This window comes from Euprymna scolopes, chromosome 2 (genome assembly GCF_053919585.1).
Source record: "Euprymna scolopes isolate OS-2025 chromosome 2, ASM5391958v1, whole genome shotgun sequence".
Lineage (NCBI taxonomy): Eukaryota > Metazoa > Mollusca > Cephalopoda > Sepiida > Sepiolidae > Euprymna > Euprymna scolopes.
Window position 1 is genome coordinate 148,408,082 of NC_136483.1, and position 22,889 is coordinate 148,430,970.

Below are 22,889 nucleotides of genomic sequence, written 5' to 3' on the forward strand. Positions count from 1 at the left end.
CAACCGACCAAAATTGGCGAAGGAGTTTGGTAGAGTTAGCAAAGTGAACTCTTTTAACTTTGACTTCTTGGCAGCCAAATTTTCGCCCCAAAACTGATTAAAAAGCTTGTTGCATGTCGGATTACGCTTTATATAAAATTTCAAATGTTTAGACACAAAATTGGCTGAATAGTTTGCTAGAGACTGCAAAGGTCAAATCTTTTGAACTTTGACCTATTAGCAACCAAATTTCCGGCCAAAAAACGATGAAAAAGCTTGCCCTATGTCTGAATATACTTTATGTAAAATTTCAAATGTTTAGACCAAAAATTGGTTGAGTGATTTGGTAGAGACCGCAGAGGAGAATTTTCCCATAGTTCAATACGTTTTATGTCAAATTTCGAGTCGGTAGACTGAAAAAATAATAGAGTAGTTTGGTAGGGAAATGTACACAGACAGACAGACAAAGACAGACAAACGATTTCACTTATATATATATATATATATGTGTGTGTGGGGGGGGAGAGAGGTGAGAAATTTTGTATTAGAAGTGGAACGAGAAAATGGAATACAATATGACAATTAATATTTTGTAATCATTTCTCTATGTGTAAATCTGTTTCAAAAAATCTTTTTTACTACTATTGCACTGGGATAAAACTTGACGAAGTCACGATTTTCTTTTTCAGCGCATATATTTTATCAATTCTAACTCTGATAATTTCCAGTGTAAACATTCGCTATGAGTTCAAAAACAAAACAAACTCAGGAGAGATAAATCTGAAACAAAAAAATTCCCATAATGGCAGGTCAAACAAGTACGCTTAACACACACACACACATACACAAACACACACACACACACACACACACACACACACACACACACACACACACAAAGTCTAGAATGGGTTCTATTTAAGTTACTTCAAATAGTTTGAAATGGTTTATAAACGATTTCTTTTTCAATAAACGAAGCTTAATTTTGTAAGAAAAACAATGGTAATATTTATAATAACGAAAGAAAAATTCTTTATATTTATAAGTGGGTCTCTTTTACTTTCATTTCTTTTATATTCGCTACTTTTTACACGTGACGAAAGTAATACAAGGAGGCGTTCGCTGAGAGTTTCTTAAAGGTTTTATTTTTGGACAGAATTAAATAAGGCTCTCTTTACTAATTATTAAGTTGACTACTTAAACGAAATGTGGACAGAGACATCGAGTTAACATTTCGCACGTTTCAAACAGCCTTACTGGCAGCGTGTCTCACGCGCTCTTCCACACAGAGACCACGATTATTGGCGGTTTTCATCGTACAACTTCCACATACAGATCTATTTGAAAACATTTGTCTTCTCTCAGCTCCAAAAACATGACGTCATTTGTCATTTCGACTCAAACCTCTGTTTATACTATGCCGTTTAGCTTTGACCTTACATGTTAACCACATTTAATTCAACTCTGGGAATGATTACAGTTTGCGGATTTGGGTTAACATGCACTCAGTCTGATCGTTTTCAGAGTCCACACTAGCTTAACGTAATCGCTATTAACGTAGAATATTGAATATATAACGCAATAAGCTGAATAGTAAAAGCGGTTTGTAGTTAAAATACTTGTGTTTCTAAGACGATCAAGAAAATACCGTTTCATAGTCCCTATTATTTATATACCTCTTATGTATTAAATCAATGTTTTCAACAACTCCAGACATAAACGAAAGCCACACTAGAAGTTCTTATGTTATACTTTTTGTATTCTGCTGAATTAAAATATTTAAGCTGGCTTTTTAAGCGTTACCCATTAAATTTAAACTTCTGCAGTATTTAATTCGCAATAACTGGTAAAGATTCGCAATAATTAAAAGGAATAGCAATAACATTCATTATATCAGGTAGTTGCATAAGTTCCCGCCATTTCATAAAAAAAAAATATTCTAAAACGTGTAAATATTTGGCAAAGTGTTATATATCATTAGAAAGCACGTATTCTGTTCTACAAGATAATGGTCATCGTTTTTTTTCTTTTTTTTTTTGCTCATAATTTTTTCTCGTTTTTCAGAACCGTCAAATGGATTGTCAAGTAGATAAAAAAATCATATTTTCGACACCTTCTTTTCACCTTTAATCCAGGTCAAAAAGCGAGTGAAGTGACTAAGGATATTTATGCCGTATATGGATATATATAGCTGATAGAACTGTTCAGGATTGGTTTACCAGATTTAAACACTGAAAATTTGACCTTAATGACGCTCCTCGTTCCGGAAAACCAATCAAGATAGACGAAGACCAACTTAGAGTTGTTTTGAGGGAAGATGGCCATCAGACATGTAGAGTGAAAAGATGAAGTGTGATTTTGTGACAATTTCACGCCATCTTGCATAGGATTCACACAAAAACTTGGAGGTTGTGTCCCACACGAATTTACCTTTGCTGTTAAAATCCTTTGATTTTCTTAAAAAAACAAACAAAAACAAAAAAAAAAAAACGGCGGAAACTTATGCAACGACTTAATAAAATGTGTTGTGTAATCTTAAGATATGGCAATAATTTGACTTCAATTCAAACTTTTCTTTTCACACACGCATATATATATATATATATATATATATATATATATATATATATATATATATATATATATATATACATACGCACACACACTGGGAAGATTTCAACCGTTAAAAATCAACTTTTGATCACAAGCCATTCGTTCATTTGCGTGTAAGTCAATCTTTGCAACCACTTCATTAGTCGCTTCCAAGAATTCACGCTTGTCCTAATAAAATTTCAAGGATCATAAGTTCTTTTTTTTTTATCATGAAACACTTTTATGTGTTCACCAATGTTTCGTCTTGATTTCATCCAGAGGATTTCATCCAGAAGTTTCGAAATAAAGACGAAACATTTCAGGAACACATAACTCGGTTTGTTCCTTTTCATTCCCCCCCTCTCTCTCTCTCTCACTCTCTCTCTCCCTATATATATATATATATATATATATATATATATATATATATATATATATATATATATATATATATATATTGTGTGTGTGAAAACATGAACAAACTAAGCGAATCTTCATAAGCGTTTAAAAAAGTGATTCTGTACGCTATCTATCTATCTATCTATCTATCAGTTCCTCTCTTCCTCTCTCTCTCTCCTTTTTTTTTCTCGTTCTCTGTCTACGTTTACTCTCTATTTCTGTTACCGCTTCACGTATTTGAAAATATGTAGACTACCATAAACCCTTTATGTTATTCAGATAAATTGTTCGCGTAGTCCAAATTTTCTCTTTTATATGCCACCAAGCAGATACCGAACAAAGGGCAGAAAATGATAATGATTTTGAGGATAATAATTGACACAATAACCACCATCCATAAAAAAAACGAAATATGATCGCCATCGAATTCCGCAACAACAGTATACATTGTATGCGTAGAGTTGAAAACTAAAGATGCGCGCACACACACACACACACACACACACACACACACACACACACACACACATACATATATGTGTATATATATATATATTTCATGATTATCATGATTACATATTATTTACTGTAATAACCTGCTTGAGTGCTTTAGATTTGTCACAACATTCTGAAAAGTGTCAGCTTGTTAAATATAAATGCGGTTGAACATATAGAGTGTTTTAAGAGACGGCAAACCTTAAATTTACAATTCTATTTTCTTCAATTGCAGATGAGGCAACTATCGATTATTTTGAGTCAAGTTTAGTTTCGCAATTCTTCATGGACAGACTAACATCCGAGCAACGTTTTGCAAATTGCAAATGATACGATCAATTTACTGATGAACGAATAATTTCACGAAACGAACCTGTCTACTAGCCACCTCGTTTCGTAAGAATTAACTCCATTAGATTATTTTCTGTCGGCATATGTAAAGTCCCATGTGCAAGCTGATAAATTAGTACACAATAGATCACTTGGGCGACAAAATTCGACGCCTTATTGCTGAAAAACAGTCTAATTTAATGTGTAAAGTTTTTGAAAATTAGAACTCTATAGTCTGCCATATACACGCTAGCCGCCGGTCCATATGTGCGCAATTGGATTTCAATTATAAATGTTAAAAATTTATCTCTGTTTTTTACTATCTATTCAGCCTTTATATAGAGATAGTATTAAAAAACATGTTTTCTGGGCTAATGTTCTTATGCCAGGTTTTATATTTATATATAACCTTACTCTCTCTATATATATATTACAATAGAAAAATGCGAGCATGAAAAGTAAGTTAAGCTTAAAAATGGAAAAGTAAAGGACTAGTTGTTAAAACTGGAAAAGAAAAGGACAAGATATTCTAGTAAAAAATATAATAAATTTATAACTTAAAATATTGTAGCATTAAGAATTGATTATATAATGTTATAAATTGAATTAAAAAAAATCTTAATGCTGCAATATTTTAAGTTATAAATTAATTTATAGTTTTACTAGAATATCTTGTCCTTTTCTTTTCCAGTTTTAAAAACTAGTCCTTTACTGTTCCATGTTTAAGCATAAGCATATTACTTTTAATGCTCGCATTTTTCTATTGTAATCCATGATTTTTCTAGGCTTCCGATAAATTCACTTGTTCTTTGTTTAATTTCAGCCTTATTTTTTTGCCCCCATAAACACATATGTAATAAAAATGTACCGTACTCGTCTGCTTTCAATGAAATCCCCCAATTATCTCCCTTTCATGCTTTCATTCTCTCTGTTTCACTTGTTTCGAATTAGTAGCAACAGTAGTTGCTGAAGCGATGTGGTTGCTATGGAAACCAGTCATAAAAAGCGTCGCTCACCTCCTTACATATTTTTACGATTTTGAACACCAGAAACTTCATCATAGTTTTTGTTTTACTGAACGGAAATTGAAAAAAAATTTTTTTTCACAATATAGCTGAAAAGGTGATCTATAAATTGTAATAATTGTTTGAAATTTGATTGAAAAACTGAGTGAGCGGTTAAGATTTAAAGCAGTTCTAAATGACTAAAACTGCCATTTACCTTTATATTTCAACATTAACGTGTTTGAATGATATAATTTCTTATATATATATATATATATATATATATATATATATATATATATATATATATATATATATATTGACTGCCGTACAAACGGTCGGGTTTCAATCCTGGCTTGAGGTAGTTGCCTGTCTAGCCGCACTGATGAGCTGTGAAACAGCGAAACAGTACTGTATGTGGATGACTATATATATATATATATATATATATATATATATATATATATATATATATATATATATATAGGCCTGTCTCCTTCTCATGTAAGTAAGAAGGAAGACTAGATAAGTGAAAATGATATTAGGAAAAGGCTAGAATCGAACCCTGTAGGCAAGTGGATAATTGAAATCCTAGCAATGCAGTTTATTGTTAATTCTTTTAGAAATAACTAAAATTATTTATGTCGGAAAAAGCGATTGTCCATTCTTTTAGAATAACTGGATGTCAGTTAAAATAATGGACAATGCGAGTTAAAAAATATTGTTTAAAGACAGGTTAGATATTAAACAATTAGAATTGAGAATTCTTTGTTTGCCAAATGTGTGTTTGGACAGACATATGTACATCCACGTGAAAGTTAGTCACGTTGGGAACCACACTTCTGACGTCATAGACAAAGGAGATTCTTAATATATGAATCGAGGGTTCGAAGTTAGGAAGTTGACTAGGATCAGATAATCGGAGAAGATCACACACGGTGGTAGAGTCAGTTGGAGAGTGGAAGCTCCTTAGAGGCGAAGGGAGAAGAGTAGACCATGTAATCGAAAAGACGTGAATTCCTGACTTCATCAATCGGCCGACAGATGAATAAAGAAATCACGATTAATAATTTGCAACTGTTTATTTCGTATCGTCATTCCTCAAAAGCGAAAAGGTTAATGTGTTTTGTTTATTCATCTATAAACGAACTCTTGTATAACCCGTTTATATGTAATGTGTCTCCTCCATCATAAGTGAAGCAAGAATTACGAGGCTTCCGAAAGTAAACCCAAATGTGGGTTATATTTAGTTTATTTTTTTATGAATATGTATCAAAGGAACGATGCCAGCCCTTTCTGAATATTCAAATGCCGCCGTGTTGAAATTTTAAGCAAAAATATAAAACTTTAAGTAAAGTATATTGTTAGTACTTCCGTTTCTTTGGGGCATTAAAATTTTTTTTTTTTTGCATGGAGGGTGGGGTTTCCACTTATCAAGGTCCGGAAGCCACTCGGAGATAAGGGTTATTGCGTGTACAGTAATCAATGGGATAGTATCGTAGTAATCGTTAGTATTGGGTTTTAGGGGCATAATAAAAGCACAAAATGTTAACAGCGAGTATCAGTTTTAAATTAGGTGCATGAGTCTTTAACTTAAATTAATCACAAACAGAGAAAGTCAATATCGGTGTCGTGAAAGTGTGTGTGAAAAAATTTAAAGCGTATTTTTTTAAAATCTGTTTTGACGGTTGTTATTTGAATATACGGTGGACCGAAACAGTTAGTCTCGGTTGGTTTAAGATGATTTGTTATGTTTATTTTTTAGCAATTATTCTGCTCGTATCAAATTTCATAGAAGATTTTAGCAGATAAACCTTGATGGAGTTTTGTATTTGATTTAAATTACATGTACTACATTCTTAAACAAATACACAAAAAAGCACGGAACACACACACACACACACACACACACACACACACACACACACACACACACACACACACACACACACACATAGGCATATATATATATGCGTGTGTAGGTTTATTATATATATATATATATATATATACTAGCGGGGGTAATCGGCGTTGCTCGTGGTGAAGGAGGGGGAACAAAAGAACCGTTCAGCCCGGGTGGGGAGAGTTGTTTAACAAAAGTGATACTAGCGGGCGAGGTGTTAAATTTTAGAACTTTTTAGTTTTAATATAAAAACATGTTGTGTTTGTACTGTAATTGATTGAGGTATTACCGTCTGTGAATTTTTGATAAAATAAAATGATCATTTTATACCAAATACTTAGTCTAAAGCAAACATTTTTTTTAAAGTTTTATTTGAAGCTTTATTATTTTAAGTAAAATTCAAATGTATTTTTTTTTATTTTGACGAAAAAATCATCTTTGCTAAGTTCACGATTTTGTTTTTTCTATAATCAATTATAAAGTTTGATTAAAGTACCGTAATATTCCAGTTTTATATTGCAAAAATAATAGATATATTAAAAATCTACACACACACACGTAAATTGCAATAAGAATTAATCCAATTTTCAATCAAAGCGTCCAATTGGTCCAATTTCCAATTAAATTGATTAATTGCCTGCTCTAATTGGAGACCAACCACGGTGCACATGATTTTCCGCAATGACTTAATACAATACATTGTAGTCTACTTTGTACTGTAAAGAACCTGCTGTTGATTTTTATAAAATTACGTTTATCTAATGACTTGAATTTAATTTTAAAATGCAGATATCAAGTTTCATGGTTCAATTGAGTTCTAAACAGAAACATTCATTTCGAACGCGCACCTGTCATATCAAAGAACCAACTGTTGATTTTATTTGCTGAGCTGTTTTACTTGTGTGTTGATAATGCCTTGAATTAAAGTGTAACATGCAAAGTCAAGTATCATGATTACAGTCTACTATAAACAGAAACATTCATTTCGAACGCGCCTCTGTCATATCAAAGAATCTAATGTTGATTTTATTTATTTATTTTATTTTCTGCTTGTGCGATAACAAGACTTCTCAGATGCATTTGTGATGTTAGGCTGTATAAGGTGTTAACTTTAGTCAAAATCCCCTGTTCCATTCTTTCATCAGATTTTTTTCGATTATCGATTATCGAAAATTATTGAAGACATTCCGATAAAAAACTTATCTAAGTACATTAAGTACTTTAGTGTGAAATTAAAAAAAAAATGGCTCAGTTGTTTAGGTGTCTATAGGGAACGAATTCCCATACACAAAGTTCCATATATATATATATATATATATATATATATATATATATATATATATATATATATATATATATAAATGCAACTTTGTCTGTGTGTGTGAGTAAGTTCCTTATAGACTCCGGAACAACTGAACAGATTTTCTTTCAAATTCACATGAAACTGCAGTAAACTAAAATGATTTATTGCTGTTATAAAACTCTATCTGTTTGTGCGAGGTCTGTTGTTTCCTTTCGGCTCGGTTCCGATTTCCAGGCAATACATTAAAAAACAAAGATATTACAAAAGCAACTTTTATTTCGTATCGTAACATCAGAGTCATCATTAAAAATGTTGACCACAACAAATAATAAAAAAATTCAATGAAATGACCAATGTTAACTCGTACGAACACCCTAAAAGAAAACTTTTTTTTCAAATAGTCTACAGATATATGTATGTAGTCTGAGAGGTTATTCTCTGTATAAAAAAGACCTCTGTGTTAGTTCCATTGCTAGGATACAAAGTCGATTGTGAAATCTCATAGAAGTGACGTTGCTAGTCGTTATCTAATCTAGCAATATTTTTATTTATGGTAGGTGTCGACTGAGCTCCAATCATTGGTTACCTTCTGTTAAACATTTACAGATTAAATAAAAAAAAAACATGGCTTCCATTATGGCCCCAAAACTTCGCCATTTCTCTTTAATATCTTCCAGTTAATCTGATATTGGCGAGTTCTACTTTTCTTCTTAGATTTCTCTAAGTTTTGGTTTTTAATGTGTCATCGATCGGTAGCAAAGTCATTGTATTATTTAATAAACCATTAAAGTTATTGTTATAAACCTTTACCCCGAAATTCTTCTGAAATCGCTGATTTTATTGCTATATATTTATTATCTCCCTTTTTTCCTCAGCAGAAATATAATAATTAGTATCTATTTTTTCTTCTTTTATTCTTTTATGGAAATCGCCCCGGACAAAGCATGAAGCCATTTGATGGCAGGAGCTAATAAAGAAAATATACTACTTCAATATCAAAAACTAACCAACGATATATTTGGATGGATAGATTCCAACCTAGAAAACGGCAATTCTTCCTGCTTTGTCTGAAATATCACTCATAGAATGACTAAAGGAGAGAATATAGGAAGTTCGATTTTTTTATATACTGGACGACGAACAATTCCAAAAAGATTGAAAAAGATGGACGGAATGGAGAAAGTTTAAGTACTTAAGAAGACAGCTTCACGAGTATTTGTTAACATTGGATAAAAAAGACAGCGTTATAGTCTTCGAGGAGGCAGTTCCGCAGTAATGTGTGCAACAGAAGGAAAGAACCTCTCTTCATGGAAATTCCACTTGGTTTTAGGTACACAGGGAAAGATAAAAAAAAAACGTAAAAAAAATAGCTCCAGACATGGTATGAAGACGATTGGTGTAAGGGACTAAGAATACCAAATAAGTATTAAAAATTAGCCAACCATAAGTGTTATACGGGTATATTGCGATCCAGAAAACAGCAATTTCCCCTCTTTGTCCGAATGCGAGGACTAAAACAGAAAATAAGAAACGCGAGAGTTACGAAGCTGTCGAAATTTTATTCAAACGTTTACTTTCTACACTCTATAAACTTGCTTTTAACATTTTGCAAAGGGAAATCAGATTGAAGCTCAGTCTAACACAATCCATTAAAATAACGATAAAGTTGAGAAAGACTAGCTACGTTATATTGTGTGTGTGATACAGACACTGTTGCTATTCAATTGCTTCCCCACGAGAGCAATATGTGACACAAGATCGTTTTTAATGTGCCCCCCCAAAAAAGGGGCACCCTGGAAGTGAGCAAAAATAAAAATTGCCTTAGTATAGTAGAGTCACCCTTACATTAACTAAGAACCAATTAACTTGAGTACAGCATCAGAACAAATACTACACTCTGATCTTTGGGAAATGTAGAGCTGATTCTTTACTAGGTTGCCAAGTCTGTTCTGCACGACGTGAACTCAGCAGCATCTCCCACAAATGTGACAGCAATACTTTATCTTATGGCGTATCTGACTCTTATAGAGATAGATGATTGCGTAAAAAATCAGGTACTTTTGGAAGCATTTTTCCGGTAACCTTAGCAACAGATTTGATTTAAAATTTTCCATTTTAATTCCGGAGAGAATGTCAGTTCTGGTATAGATTTAAGTTCACGGAGGAATAAAGGAAAAGAATTTACAGTGGTTTTAGATGGACGAGATTTATTTGTAAATGTTTAACAGGGGGTAACCAATGACTGGAACTCAGTCAAGCAGCTACCATGAAAATGCTTATATATTTGAGAAAGAATAGCAACGTTTCTTCTGTGATAAAGGAGCCGTGCGAAAGAGAAGAAGACAGGCTCACTAGATTTTGAAGTCGATTTTGTAGTCTGTCGAGGCAGGAAATAATGTTCTGAGCTTTATTTACCCAGATATGGCAGCGGTACTCCATTTTAGGGCGTATCTGATTTTCATCAGGGGGTCAGGTACTTTCTGGAACGGTGGCATGATACAATGATTTTGCCAGCAACTTTAGCAATAGAATTTATGAAACTCTTCCATTTCAAGTTTCGTATAAGGATTACTCCCCTCTGCAATGATTATCAGTCTCCAAACATCTTCATCTTTTTGTATTTCAAGCCTAAATACTCCTGTTTCCAGATCTGAAAGAAAGAAAGAAAAACGTTTTTATTCAACTCAGATGACAGTAGAATTCTTACTGTCATGACATAAGGGAGACCTTCCCTAAAAACATAGAGCTCAGCAAACTCTGTAACATATTAGGTTGAGAAGAAAGTTCTTGCGGAATTTTTAATTTTGATTTCAAATGATGTATTTTCAAATAATTTTTCTTTATAATATTCTTCATATATCATTTTAAAGGGCATTTTTTCGCTCTATCTGATCGTTTAAATTACAATCGTTTAAAAAATTTTTTCAGAACGTTGAAGACAAGATAAAAAAAAGCAAATTCGCACAATTTTCTTATTTTAGTTCAAGCTAGGCCGAAAAGTCGATGAAACAGCTTGCGATATCAACGAAGCGTTCTGCCCAGGAACCGCTAGTGAACGCACAGCACAATGGTGGTTAAAGAAATTTCGTGGCGGCGACGAGAGTCTTGAAGATGATGAGCGTAGTGGTCGGCCATTAGATGTTGACAACAATCAATTAAGAACCTTAGTCGAAGCCAACAAGCACACAACTGTTCGAGAACTTATTTCTGAATTAGACCTAACGTATACGACGATTTCGAACCACTTGAGAGAGATTGGAAAGACAAAAAACTTGATAAATGGGTACCTCACGAATTGAATGACAAAAAAAAAAAAAAACGCTATGCAGTGTCACCTTCTTTTACGCAACAAGAACGACCTGTTTCTCAACCGGGTTGTGATTTGCGATGAAAAGTGTGTTCTTTTCAAAAAACCGGCGGCGCTCAGCCCAGTGGTTAGATGCCGACGAAGCTCTACGACACTTCCCGAAGCTAGAGTTGCACCCAAAGAAGGTCATGCTGACTTTGGTGGTCTGCGACCGGTTTCATCCATTGCAGATTTTTAATGCATTATGGTAGAAAAGTACTGTTAAGAAATGGATGGCATGCATCAGAAACTTCGACAACAACACCCAGCATTAGACAACAGAAAAGGCCCAATTCTCCCCCATGACAATACGCACCCCTGCAGAAGTTGAACAAATTGAGCTACGAAACTCTTCCCCATCCGTCATACTCTCCAGACTTCTCAGTCTTACAATTTTCAAGCATCTCGACAACTTTCTTCGTGAGAAATGCTTCAAAAGCCTAAATGATATCAAAAATGCCTTCAACCACTTCACCGCCACCATAACGCATTTTTTTTTTACGTTATTGACATAATTACGCTTGTTTTGAGTTGGCAAAAGCGTGTTGATTCTAATGGTCCTTATATCGATCAATAAATTTTTATTTGATCCGAGATATGTTTATCTGAATTTAAAAGTTAAAACCGTAAGAACTTTCTTGTCAATCTGATATGTTATGCAACTAAAAAAAGATAAAAAGAATAAATTTATGCATAAAATACCATTATACATAACTAGCTATTGCTTGGAATATTTTTTATTGCATTGATGTTTCGAATTTGTATTTTTTTTTTTTTTTTGCGAAAATTAATGATTATATATTTATTTACTTATTACTTCCACCAGGGCGGAAATTATGTTTACTGTCGATTTTTCTTGTCACTAGGTTTGTGTACAGTCTGGCATCAACATCCAAACTTGATTTAAATATCATGGTCTGAATTAGAACTGATTAGTTTTGGAATATCTAGGTCAAAAGTTAAATTGAAAAAAAATCAATATCATACTTTGACGATAACTTAGATTCGATTTATCGAGAGACACAATACTCGACCCATATTGTAGCCAATGCAGTCCTGAATCGTATGTAACGTTTTGATGAATTTTTCTTGAAGATTTCAATTTTTTTTTACAAATTTGATATAAAATATTTCCTGCCCTTTGATAATAATAATCGTCATAAAAAAAGAAAAAAAAAAGACCGATCAGAAAAAATATTTTAAAGTCTTTAAGATTTTCATATCATACCCATGGGAACTATGGTTAGAGCAGGTGCTCGACTGGGTTTCAAGCTATGATCCACTCTTGCAAAACATTCGCAACAAATACTCGTCTATCTACAGCAACTGTCAATAATTTCTCTTCGTCCGTACCAGTGGCAACAGCTAAACGAACATTCATGAGCAAAGTTTATTTCTTAGAACTGATCGTCTGTGAAACAAAATACCACAGGGCTGCTTCCCAGCTTACTATAACATGGTTGTTTTCAAATCTAATATAAATAAGTTCTTGTTCAGTCGTCCTCTAATCAAACCCTACCCGAGTTATACTATTATCTATCATCACAGTATTGTCCCATACTCTACCTGACACTCATTAACCATTATCCTCGAGTGGCCGTTACGTCTTAATAAGTGATCTAGTAAAAAATACTTCATACAACATAAAATGGTAAAGTTCATATAAGGCTTTCGCCCAGCGTTATGTTGTCAGGCAGAGGGGTGCAGCTTCACGGCTAATGATTTTCTTATGACGTACGAAGTGCCTTTGATAAGTTTCCAGACTATTTTTCAGATAGGCACTTTTATTGATAGTACACACATGGAACTGTAGTCCTATTCGCAGTAATCTACTCCAGTTGTAATGTACTTGTAGCGTTCCAACAATTTTTGGAAGTCACCATGGACGCCCTCTTGTGTGAGCATGTCGATGACTCTAGTCACAGCCTCTTTCTTCTCCTCAGTTGTCTCATAACGACAGCCTCTAACGTTTTCTTTGAGCTTAGGCAAAAACCAAAAGTCACAAAGAACAAGATTTGAACTATAGGAAGGGTGTGGTACTGTCTTGATGCCTATCTTTGTCAAATTGTGACAAGAATGGAGTTGTGGACTGATCTTCTCTGAGCACCTTGGGACAAACTTCGTGCAAATCTTCCGCATTTTCAGTTCGTCGCGAATAATTGGGTGTACAGATTCCACACTGACATCAAACTGTGCACTAATTGCTCCTATAGGCATGCGACGGTCTTTATCCATGAAATTCGGCCAATCAATTGATTTCCTTACTCCGTCCACACTTCTCGTCGTCCCTCATAGACTCCCTGTCTTCCTTGAATATCTTATGCCACTCAAAAACCGATGCTGGATTCATACAAGATGGTCCAAAAGCAGTTTGAAGCATTCCATACATTTCTGTGGCATTTTTAAGTTTAAAAAACATTATATTGTACATCGTTCTTCTAAAGTCCAGATTGCATTTTTGAAATTCACAAGCTGTGACAATGAGACTTTAGTAGGGGGTATTTCAATTCCTGCTTTAGCTGATCATTTGAACCTGAAATCATAAAAATTGGTTAGTCATCTCATAAGGTATATAGCAATAACATACTGAATTTTCAAGAGTCTACGACAATTTTAAATGCCTGCTAAAAAATCTGGAAACTTATTTAAGCCACCTCGTACGTTGATCATTATATTAGCAATTGAAAAAATATTAGTTAATATTAATAAAGTAAAGTTATTTTAATATTTGGTATTGATTTGTACATAACTGTCCAAGCTATACCGGATGTATTAAATTTTAATAGCAAGAAAATACATATTCATAAAATATTACTTTATTTAAAAAATGCATAGGTTAAAAATGCAAAGTAGTTTTACAGGTTGTGATTCGCTTATTAATACTACTAACATTATAACAACAACAACAACAACAACTACTACTACTACTACTACTACTACTTTATTTAACTATGTCTATATTGTCGTCACGGTCTCTTAATAGAAAAAAAGAATCGATTTGAATTTAAATATTAAAATATGATTCAAATTACTTGAACCTGCTTAATAATAAAATGTTTTGTTAATTCTAAAATTTCTGTGAAAGTTTTTATGCAACTAAAAAAACATAAAAATAATAAATAATGAAGCGATTGTTTTCTGTAATAAAAAAAAATATCCATAGATAAAAAGAACATTTTTTAACGTTTCTTTACTTTCTAACACGCATTCAAATATGATTTCCAGCGTTTCAAATTCTCATTGTAAATGTTTTCTCTTCTGGTAAATAATTATCAATAAAATATGATTATTAATAAAAAATAAGGTAAACATTTCAAATTACGTTTCTACGTAGATTATAATCTACGTAGAAACGTAATTTGAAATGTTTACCTTATTTTTTATTAATAAAAATTTTTGAATCACGCAAAAAGTAAAGAAGATTCTCTGAATTTCATTTTCTTCTATTAGACGCATTAATCTTTAGATCTCATAAATTTTCTGGAATCATAATAATTATAAAAGATTTTGGAATAAGGTATAAGATACATGGTTAAGTAGAAACAATATATATATATATATATATATATATATATATATATATATATATATATATATATATATATAGGACAAAATATCAAGACAGACAGATAGACACACGCACGCGCGCACACACACATGCCTATATATATATATATATGAAACTGACTTTTTGTCGCACTTACATTGATATTAAACCCTATCTTTTCTACTTAAAAATTATTTAACCGAACTTCTTAATACATTCAGTCATAGACATGAGAAAGACTAAAGAAAGGTAAACTAATTTGTACATTCTCCGAAAAACGAACTTCAATTTATTAATTATTCATTTTTTATAGTTAGTCTTTGGGGGATTGGTTTTAATTAACTATCACGCCCAGTTCTATTTGTGTATATTTTCTAAATTGTGCATAATTGTGTTGCATTTAGGATGAGTTTGAACAAATATTTTTATATCTATCTATCTATCTATTTGTCCGTATCTATCTATCTGTCTATCTATCTATCTATCTATCTATCTATTTGTCTGTCTATCTATCTATCTATCTATATTTATTTATCTACTTCATTTGATCACATAAATTAATATACGAAGATAAAATTTTATGTGGAAATTTTCAGTATTTACTTCAACAGTGCTCAATACATCGGTAGAGCTTGGTAGTAAGTTATGAAAATATATATGCAATTAAGCTACGCTTAATTCGTAAGGCTAGCCTGGCGAATTCTCACGAGAATGGAACATGGAATATTCAGTGTAGCTTAAATGCCATATATATTTTCATAACTTACTACTTACTATTATATATATATATATATATATATATATATATATATATATATATATATATATAGATGCTAGTCTAGCGGCACTGATGAGTTGTGATACAACGAAACAGGACTGTACGTCGATGACTACAAATATATTTTAAAAAGCCCCCCCCCTCTTTGGGTAGAGCACTGTCGTAAATAATCTCACCCGCTACTTAATTGGCTGAAAATGCGAAGCTCGTTGTTTGTTTGTTTACGAACAGGCGATTTGAGCACAAAAAAGTGGTGGCGGGTGTCTATTTAAATAGACATTCCGACGAGTTATTTACGGGCGTCGATTCCATGGTCGAATGGGTGTACTGCCGACTGTCAACACGACGGTTCTAGGTTCAATCCTTGGCTTGGGAGAGATGCTAGTTTAGCGGCACTGATGAGTTGTGATACAACGAAACAGGACGGTATGTCGATGACTACAAATATATATATATATATATATATATATATATATATATATATATATATATATATATATATATATATATATGACCACGCCGGTGTGTGCGCGAAAACTCTCTATCTTCTTGAATCTTTGGTCTCCAGAATTGAAACTTGATCTATAAGGTATTATGACCGACAGAAAACATTTGGTTTCGTTTGTAGCCGGTAAAATAGCTGTTATATGAGTCAAAATTGAAAAAAAAATCATTGATCTGGCGTAAATCGACTAAATTCGTTTATTTCTGCTCATACGCTAATTAAAGGTTATAGTTTAAATGACGTTATTTTTGCACTTTTTGTATACGCATGGATTTAAATCATACGCAAACAGATAAGGCTGGACAGTTATATGTTTTGGTTTCGATTCTAGCTGATGGTATCTAATCGTTTTTATTTTATTTTCTACTTTTGAAATCACTGCTATATATATAAGGTACAATATAATAAGGATATTTTACAACCGGACAAAGTCAGGTGGCCTTCTAGTATATATATATATATATATATATATATATATATATATATATATATATATATATATATATATATATATGAACCAGTCGTAAAATACGCTTGAATTTGATATTACACTGGACTTAATTTTGGACTCCATTCTCTCTAAAGAACTATTTTTGCCTTTCGGGTTACCTTGAGAGAATTTTTATGGAAGCTGAAATATTATGCACGGTTTGTATATATATATATATATATATATATATATATATATATATATATATATATATATATATATATATATATATATATATTGTTTTTTACATGTCCAACATTTTTTCACAATAAATTGCGGTTTCACTTCATAACTAGCAAATTCTAGCATTGCTACAAATATAATTTGCTGATTTCTTTCTGTCCTCTGATGAGAAGAATAGCAAGAATAGCATTCTTTGAAACTCCGCGGAATAAGTACTTTGTAAATTTTTTTTTTTTGAGTATTCAGTCGAAGAATAAATTTTGATTGTAATGTTCAACTTACAGTTTTAATTTTCTTTCTCTTATAATAAGCTCTACCCTCTATTGCGAATTGAGCTTTTTTATTCGGTTGGGATTAAATTATCTATGTATAAACACTGGTATCTTTTAATAGATTGACGTTTACCATTACATATATCAGGTAAACACTACATCCTTTTGGTTTCATTACTTAGATAGCCCGATAGCACAATAATAGAGCTAAAATATCTCAATATCTTAAAGAACAAACATTCATAGTGTTTTTCATTTTAACAATGTTAGACGTTAAATTATTACAAATAGAAGCCTAATCTTTTGAAAATGAGCAGCATTTCCTCTGTCTGTCTCTTGAAAAGTGTTGTCTTTAATATATATATATATATATATATATATATATATATATATATATATATATATATTGCAAACACCTCGAACAAGAACATAGCATAATAAACACCACCTCCAAACAATACAAAGAACTTTTAAAAAATAACACTAACATATTAAAAACTTGCAATAATTACCAACGACTAACAATGCTAGAAGCATTAATAATAAAAAGTAAAAACCCAACCATTAATAAAATAAACTTTGACAACAGCAGCCGAATTCTCCACCTATTCTAACACGATAAAGGTGAAGAGGAAGGAGAAAAAAAATTCAAATTAGGCGAAACTACACATAGTAAATTAGTAATAAAAACAGTAAAACGACAGAGAACAAATCAATCAATAAGTAGGATGCACCGGAAGAACCACCCTGACGATGGTCAATCGAGACCGAAAACGTTCGGTAAACTAGGTGACTTTATAAGAACTTTGGATCCCACAACAAAAATACTTGTACGAAAACAAGAAAAATTCGAAAGAAAGATCATAAAAAGAAGAACGAAGATCCTCTTCAATAAAATATGCGCGAATATATATATATATATATATATATATATATATATACATATATATATATATATATATATACATATATATATGTGTGTATATATATATATATACATATATATATATGTAAATTAATTTATTATTAGGGAAGTGGCATTTTAATCCTTTCCACTAAAGAGCCATGAATGTAATTGTTATTCTGTTTTTAAATCTCCGAAGCAGCTACACGGTAAACAGCTGATGATCCCCGTTTCTATTACACAAATTAATGCCTCCTGTTTATGTTTCACTGTCATCCTCTTTTGTATTTGAGAATTTTCCAGCATTTATGTTAGTGCTATGCCTGCGATAAGTAGAACTTTTCATGTGTCCCTATGAATTTTTTTTCCTTCATTTATATATTACTCAAACCTTCTTTTGACCACACACACACACACACACACACACATACACACACACACACACACACACACACACACACACACACACACACACACACACACACACACACACACACACTTAATATTCAGTTGTAGCACTGTACGAAGCTATGTGACGTAAGGTATATATTTTCGCAGACGTAAAAAACAAAATATACACGTGTGCGGGTGATCTATAGATTTTAAGTTTGTTGGTAGCTTTAAACCTATATATATTAACCGTATTTTTTTTTACTGCAGTAGCAGTAATGATTAACCAAATAATAAACAATTACAAGAATCGTTTGCGGCATCAAAACGTAGACACAAAAGTAAACACAAAACGTAGACATCAAAACGTAGATATATATATATATATATATATATATATATATATATATATAAGTTTTTTTTTACGTCTGCGAAAATATATACCTTATGTCACATAGCTTCGTACAGTGCTACAACTGAATATTTAGTGTGTGTGTGTGTGTGTGTGCAGATCATCATATAATTATTAGATCATTCTGACAGACGTTAAAAAAATGCATTTAAAAAATAAATGTTTAAATTCAACAGCATTTCTTGTGGTTAACGGTAGCCGAATGGCTTCTGTTGCCGGGTTCGAATCTATTGACTGGTGTTAATCGTGACACCCTGCACTGATGATTCCTTAAAGGATTAAACACTAGTGTCTGTAGGTATTTAATAATTATTATAGCAAATAATTATATATATATATATATATATATATATATATATATGTGTGTGTGTGTGTGTGTGTGTGTTATATCTTTCGGTGGAATTTTCAACATATATACTTGACCTTTTGGCTGGGAGCAGGGTGTAGAGTCTGTTCTGGTGCTGCTGCTGCACCACCTTTTCTGTTCTCGGTCAGTGGAGGAGAGATTTTTCATGAATGAGACAATTTTTTTTATTTTTGTTCCTATTCAGAGTGCTCATTTTGTGGGAGCTGGATTTTCCTCACATTAAAAACTGATGTGGGGGAAAATCTGCCGTCGTAAAGAGGAAAATAAATAGGAACATATATAGTGTTAAATCCGTTTCTATTTTAGAATAGTAGCAAATAAGCTGAGTACATAAATATTTTTGTACGAAAATGATTTCTTTTTTTTTATTTTTTAATTTGTTTTGATCGTTAGATGTTATGTTTTCTTTGGAACGAATTGAATCATGATTGCGTTCTTTTCTTGACTCTTGTTTAACGCGTCATAACGCAAATGCGCGTTATATAGCGTGAAATGAACAAAAACAAAGCTCTTGTTTTTAAATCACAAATTTCATTTCAATTTTTGATAATTAAAGTCATAAAAATATATTATATACGCATGTGCAATGTACCCTTCAGTAAACAGCATTAAGTTCACTTGTTTATTACATTTTTCTTGCCATAAACATAATTGTCGACGAACTATTGTTAAATTTTTTATTGGAATTTATTGTTGTCAATTTTGAACTCAACGTCTGCCCACATTTTTTTGCAAAAAGAAAACAAACAAACAAAAAAAAAACAACTGCCGACACTATTCCATTTTAGTATGCTGTTCAAATAGTCATACTAATAAATGCGCCGCCTAGCGTCGAATGTTAGCAAGAGGGGTAGACAATTTCCATTCAAATCAAGTCGGTAATGACTCGAGGAAATTAACCGATTTACTCAAGAATTACATACGTAAACCTGGTAACTGAATTCTGGTAAGCAATAAAAAAAAATATTCTGTCTTTATTTCAGTTAGTGAGAGGGAAACCTATCGCCATACTTTCCCTTAAACATGTCAGTTGAACTTATATTGAGTAGAATATTTAATATTATTATCATTTGTTTGATGAAGAGTAGGCAATAAATTGTGGATGCGTTGTCGGCAGCTCCTGTAACTGTCGTTTTTCCTAATCAGCCCTCGTTTAGGACGATTGATTTTTCTGACAAATGAAGAAGAAAAAGCTATCTTCTAGGTCGGAAGTATTTTTGCGTAAGCAGTCGCTTGAGATATTGGAAATTTTCTGTTTCTATTTCTATCCTTGTAACCATGTCACTAACAAAAGTGCTGGAGGTAAAAGTGTTACTGGGTTAACCTGAACAAGTTCTTGATGAGCCATCTCCTAAAGTAATCCAATTGACCAAATTTCCACGACTAGCGATTACTACCACATTTTCCCATTGACTACTGCACATTCATTAACCCTTATCATCGAGTGGCTTCCTGGTCTTGATAATTAGTGGCTCCTTTGTAAGGCCTTAACATATTTAAATTTGAATTCAGCACGATGCAAAACTCCTAAATAGACATAGAAAATTTTGTACAAATATGGTGGAATAGTCCCAAAAATGGAGTGTTTTTATTAGCCCTAAAAGAGCCCCTGGGGCACACCCAATAGCTATCGCGAAATATAGACAAACAAAATTATATAGAAATCAATTATTTAGAACTTTTCAGAAAGTTTTATAAAAATACAGTAATCAATTTTTTTTAATAAGCACAAAAGTGTCAATTTTACCCATTTTAACCTGAAAGGCACCCCTGGGGGGGGACAACCAGAGTTTTCCCGGGAAATCCGTTCTGTTACTTTTTTTTACTCATATCATGTTTAATGTTCGTGCAAAATTTCAAAATAATTTCAAGGCGTAGTTATTGAGAAAAGTTCAGACAGACGAACGGACAAATGGACAAAGGTGAATTTACAGGTCCTTTTGTCAGGGGGACAAAAAAAATGTATCTTTATTGTGTATATGAGACTAAAGTTTTAACGTTTAATGCTTCCTGTATTATTTAGATTCTTCAGACTACTGTTATCATATTAAATGTTATTTTTACCTTCTTCAGGTGTATCTCGTCAAAGTCGAGCTGTCTAACTCAAGATTTTCTTTTTTACACAGTGATCACCACTTATCAAGGCCCGGAAGCCACTCAGGGATAAGGGTTATTGCAAGTACGTTACGTTAGTGTGGAGATTTGATGAAGTGTTTACTTAAGGGGGCGGTTCATTAGGAATTTGTTAACATTGGACTTGAACACATCCAAGTTGTAGTCCGGTGGGAAGCAGGCAGACGGAACAGAGTTCCACAGGCGTGCAGTTCTAAGAAAGAAGCTTTGTTCATGGAATCCGCGTTTTGATTTAGGCACAGATATAGAGTGGGGGACATTTTTCACAGTGGATTCAGCTAGACGGGTGTTTTTCGTGAAAGATTGGCGAAGGGGGACTAGAGATTGGAGTTCAGACAAGCACCTGCCATGGAAATAACGATAAAACAAGGATAGGCTCGCAACGTCTCTTCTGTGGGAGAGAGGTTGCAGGGTAGAGAAAAGTGCATCCCCCACTAAGCCACGAAGTCTATTTTGTACTCTGTCAAGGCAGGATAGGCTGTTTTTAGCAGCTCCTGCCCAGTTATGGCAACAGTATTCCATCCTTGGACGTACTTGGCTTTTATATAGATAGAGAATTGCATCAGTAGTGAGATATCTTCTGGAGCGGTAGAAGGATCCCACCGTCATTCCAGCGATCTTGGCAACAGACTTGATGTACGTGTTCCATTTCAGATCAGGAGTAAAGGTCAAACCCAGAAGCTTGTCAAAACACGGGGCCTCACCCAGACGAGAGCCATCCATCACAATTGATGCCAGCTGGGGATCAGAGCGTTGATGATGTAAGGATAGGAGTTTGGTTTTTGGATGCATTAAATGTAACCAGCCACATCTTCCCCACTGAACCACGCGCTCGAGATCAGAGGAGAGAGAATCAGAGAGAACTTTGTCATTTACAGCCTTTGATGTGTTGCCGTAGATGGTCGTGTCATCAGCATAGATGTCAACGAATGATTTAAGTATGTGTTTAGGGAGGTCATTAATGTAGATCAGGAAGAGAGTTGGGCCTAGGATTGACCCCTGAGGGACTCCAGCATTTATATTGCAGGCCTCCGACTTTTATCCATCTACCACTACTCTTATGAGCCTATCGGAGAGAAATGATTTAATGATTGAGAAAACATTTCCAGTTATATCGTAGCTGGAAATCTTGTGAAGTAGACCCTTATGCCACACCTTGTCGAAGGCCTTTGATATGTCAAGAGCAATTGCCCTAGAAAGGAAGCCTTTGTCGAGAGATTCACTAATCCTGTGGGATATAACCGTAAGCACATCTACGGTAGATCTTGCAGAGCGGAAACGATATTGTGTGTCACTAAGAAGGTTATTCCTGCTGAGATGGTTGACTATTTCTCTATTTAATATGGATTCCAGTAACTTACTCATAACACACAGGAGACTTATTGGTCTGTACTGAGAGGGAGATGACTTATCACCTGAATTCTTAAATACAGGGCAAACTGATGAGGTCTTCCAGAGAGTCGGAAAGCACTTCTCCTTAAGGCAGCGCTTAAATAGTTTCGTAAGTATGGGAGCAAGTTCTGGTTGAAGCTTTTTTAACACTATAATTGGGATGCC

The 22,889-nt window shown here is 33.2% G+C and overlaps 1 protein-coding gene and 1 long non-coding RNA gene across 2 annotated transcripts in view; one reads left to right on the forward strand and one right to left on the reverse strand.

Moving 5' to 3' along the window:
- The window catches only part of LOC145297537 (paired box protein Pax-7-like), a 405,080-nt gene that overhangs the window by 22,890 nt on the left and 359,301 nt on the right, over positions 1-22,889 (forward strand). The gene's annotated exons all lie outside the window — the stretch shown is intronic.
- The window catches only part of LOC145297553 (uncharacterized), a 124,013-nt gene continuing 110,907 nt past the window's right edge, over positions 9,784-22,889 (reverse strand). Inside the window, exon 3 of the long non-coding RNA XR_013870268.1 lies at positions 9,784-10,655. This is a non-coding gene — a long non-coding RNA (uncharacterized LOC145297553). The remainder of the gene's footprint in view (positions 10,656-22,889) is intronic.